We start from the raw sequence: 4,673 nt of genomic DNA on the forward strand, positions 1-4,673 counted from the left end.
GAATAACCCAGAAGTTCCTCAGTTCTTCCTAGCTCTTTCACTACAACTGCCATGGATCGACTGAAAAGTACTTGTCAGTGCCGTTCGACCGCCATGTCTACAATCTTCTCACGACAAACTTCAAACCTGCACACACAAACATGTGATCTGAGTAGACAAAATTCTATCATCCCACTCTCACATCTAAAATATCATGTGTTCAAGATGGTGGAAGGCCGAGTGTTTCTAGAATTTATGCTGAAATTCTCGAAGCACTACAAGTTGGATGTCCTGTCGTGGTGGTACATGGATTTTCTGGGCTTAAGTTTTCGAGACTATTTTACTGTTTTGTTCCTAATTACTGTTAACCAAATGCCAATGATCAATAGCTGTTTGTTGATGACAGCATATTGTTCTTAGACTGTAAGCTACATGATGTTTTTATTTCCTCTAATGCACTACTATAAAGATGGTTAAAGTTCACCTTTTGTGGTCACCTATTGGTATTAGTTAACGACAAAAATATCTGGTGAATAGTTTAAGATTTTCTTTAATAACTTCATATTATGGGCAAGGACCGACTGAGATTTGTTTTGCTGTTGTAATGTCCTATATTGTTTGATGTACAATATGTTAATAGTTCCTGTTTGATTGTATCATTCTGTTTTACATTAATGTTATTTCTGCTGGTACTTGGTTCTGTGGTTTTTAGAGAATAATATATTTACTCTTTAATTGTGTGGAAGTTTTATCAGTGTATATTTTTTGAGTGCTAAGGAATGTCATAAAGTTTATTTAATAATTCTAAGATCCTGAGTGAACATTCAGCAGCTTTCCATTGGGGAAACACTGTTTCCTAGCCATCCTGCTCAGCTGGTATAAAATCTTAATAGAGAATGGTTTGAGATAGCAGTTTTCCTGCACCACATTAATCTGTATGACCTGTGATAAGTCAAAAATATAGGTACTTGTATGGAACAGTTGCCTCCATACCCCATAGCAAAACTGTTTTACATGGTATGGCTGCCCACCATTAAATTTGTGATTTTCTGTACTGTGCCCTGTCTATTGGTCACTATAACCTGCAATAGTTGACCAAAACCTCTGTCACCAATGCAATGTTTCCCATGATGCCTGACTGATTGCAGCAGTTTTATCCAAATCAAGGTACTTTTTTAACAACCTCGATGCAATGAACGATGTCTGCAAGGCCATGGAGACACAGTCTACCATAAGCTGGTTACCCACAGTGTGACCATAGTCAAATAAGATGGCATTTAAAATGACCACTGCTAAAAAATCAATAGTTAGTCTTAAATTACACTAGAAAACAATGTTAATGAAAACCTGCGTGACAAGAACTGCAAGAACAAAAAATGTGTTACATAGTCCTGACCCATTTTGAGACTCTTTCCAGCAGCAGGATCTCTTCAAATCTCCAGAGCATGAGGAAAAGCATAGACTTCTGATCATCCAATTCCTTTGACTATATTCAATGATTCTTAGCAGGATTCAAGCATTTTTGCATGCCAGTTGTGGCCATACATCTTATTACATAGAGTTTTATATTGTTTTTTCTAATCTTTAAAGGAGTATATTTCTTCTTAACAATTATTGAATTGTTCAAATACATATAGTGAGGCTATATATCACTCTATATTTGTTGGTGCCGAGTTGTCCAGGGGTCAATTTACTATACACATTATTAAATGTGGCACATTGAGAGAGGGAGGGAGGGAGGGGGACTGAGGTCTCCGTAGAGCGATATCTGCCACTAACTTCACAAGGCAGGCAGCATATACTACAGACATCCATTAGTAAATACTTACGGAGCAGAGGAAACCACTCACCAAAAAGCGGAAGCATTGAGCTGTCAACAGACACATACAATAAAGAAGAAAAACTTGTTAGCCTTCAGAATGAGTCCTTTATTGAGCTACAATACAGATACACACACAAAACAGATACATATGAGCCTGTGCATCTCCATAGTGCCAGCTGGACACTGGATTGTGCAGGCAGGTATCACCATGTAGGGGCACAGGCACAGTTGTGTGCATGCATGTGCGTGTGGGTGGAGGGTGGTTGGGGGATGGGGGGTGGGGGGTGGGGGGGGGGGGGGAGCTCACACATGTGCTGATACTCTAGTTTGAGGAAGAATCACCCCAAAAGCTAAGGTTTCCTTCTTGTTTTTGTGTGCCTGTCGGTGACTCAATGCTTCTACATTTTGGTTAGTGGTGTCCTTTACTCCTAAAGTATTTACATTCTACTAGAATTTTCCTGCTATAAACATGCATTAGTGTAGAACCCAGGGAACAGAAGATATACAGTGCTAAAAATCATTTAAATGATTTTATATAAGTTTAACAGAAGTACAAAATGCTAATATAAGATGCTACTGCAAACAGTATTGTTTCGTAACTAAGGGTGGCACCCATCTGAAATAAGTCAATAGCAGCTGACTTCTGTTGACATCTCTGCATTTGACTCCCTCCATAAAGTGTCAACTTATTTTGTCCATACATTATGATATACCTGAGAATCTTCTTCTATAGCTTAATTAACTTGTGAATAAGACGTGGACTGCAGCCCCCGTCTTATCACACTTAAGGAGCAAAGGAGACCACTCACCAAAAAGCAGAAAAAAGAAGAAAAACTTATTAGGCTTCAGAATGAATCCTTTCTTGAGCTACAACACAAATACACACGCAAAACACATGCACATGGGCCTGTGCCCCTACACAGTGCTGGCTGGACACTGAATTGTGCAGGCAGGTGGCACTATGTTGGGGCACTGGCACAGACAAGTGTGTGTATGTGCATGTGCATGTGTGTGTGTGGGGGGGGGGGGGGGGGCTCACACATGTGTTGATACTTTAGCTTTAGGAAGGATCACCCTGAAAGCTAAGGTTTCCTTCTCTTTTGTGTGTGCCTGTCGATGACTTAATGCTTCTACTTTTCGGTTAGTGGTCTCCTTTACTCCTAAAGTATTTATGTTCTACCAGAATTTTCCTACTATAAATATGCATTAGTGTAGACCCCAAAGAACAGAATATATACAGTGGGAAGAATCATGTAAATGATTTTATATAAGTTTAACAGAAGTAGAAAATGCTATTATAAGATGCTACTGCAAACGATATTGTTAGGTAACTAAGTGTGGCATCTATCTGAAATAGACAACAGCAGCTGACTTCTGTTGACATCTCTGCATCTGACTCCCTCCACAAAAGTGCCAACTTATTTTGTGCATACATTATGATATACCTGAGAATCTTCTTCTACAGCTTAATTAACTTGTGAATAAGACTTGGGCTGCAGCCCCTGTCTTATAATGCAGTATGATATGTAGTGTGGGCAGATTGGGCTATAGTAAAACATATCTGCATTTACTGTCTCAAAGTGTATCCCAGTTAGAAATGTGCTAAAGCTTATTTTGAAGCAAATCACATGGGTGCAACCTTTACCTGTCTCATTTATATCAGTAATCTTCTACTTCCTCTGAAACAGAATCTAAAAACTAAGACAAATATAATCTGATAGTTATAAAAAATTTTCATATGACATTGGTGGTGGGAGACCACAAGGGGTAGGCTCGGCTGCCAACTTGGAAAAGTGTTATGCTTTGGTGCAATTGACAATTGCCCTTCTTGTAACATGATTGATATATCTCAAGTGTAACTGCTGAGTTTAGGAGACTGTGACATTTTGTATGCATATGGTTTGCTTGTTGCACTGTTTCCAATTGCAGATAGATTTTTTTTTCTTTTCAAAATTATGTCCCATCCTCTCTCATATGTAGAGAAACAGTTAATTCCAGTCCTTTTGAGTCTCCATCTTTTGTGAGTGTAGTGCCATCTGCATGCATTATTATGCTTTAACTAGTACTAATGGTATGTTATTCAAAGATAAAATGATGAGAAGTTCTCCTAATACTTGTACCATAGGAACACTATATTTTTCATTTGAAAATTTCGAGCGTTCGCTTTCAATAGTACTATACATTTTACTCTGATCAAGAGTTCTTTGAGTTTGTAACAAATGACCCACATTTTTTATGAGAATGAACAATAAGGCATGCAGTGAGCTATTTTATTATTGTCTTGTGTACTTATTGTTATTTTTCTGTTTAATTATTTGTTGTCTCTGCTGTTTACTTAACTAGGCAGTGAATTTAACTTAAAATTTCTCTGTTACATAATTATTTATTGTTGTTATCATTCATTTAACTATGCAGTATATTTTATCTTGTATTATTTTCTTGTACTCAGTGACATTTGCCTTGGTTTTTTTCTGACTTTAACAACACCAGTTGCATATAAAGATGATTAAAGGTGTGCAAAGCATTTGTATTTGAAGGAAAATGATCCATCTCTCATTCAATGTAATACAACAATGCAAATATTTGTTCATCAACAATTATTTTAATAAACACAGTGCTACAACAATATATATGCTTTATATTGCCATGCTGTTAGGTAAGCTCACAAGTATTAAGGCATGCTGATTTTTGTGTATGATTTTGTGTGTGTGTGTGTGTGTGTGTGAGTGTTTGCACACGCGCACGATTGCACATGTGGATACTGGGAAGCTGTCTTCGAGAGGAGGAGAGATGGAGGGGAAGAGGGAAGTCCATGTCACGTTGGCTGCGTCTGCGTGTGCCTGCTCTATAAATACCTGGACCAGATGCGCAG

The sequence above is a fragment of the Schistocerca americana genome, chromosome 8 (genome assembly GCF_021461395.2).
Source record: "Schistocerca americana isolate TAMUIC-IGC-003095 chromosome 8, iqSchAmer2.1, whole genome shotgun sequence".
Lineage (NCBI taxonomy): Eukaryota > Metazoa > Arthropoda > Insecta > Orthoptera > Acrididae > Schistocerca > Schistocerca americana.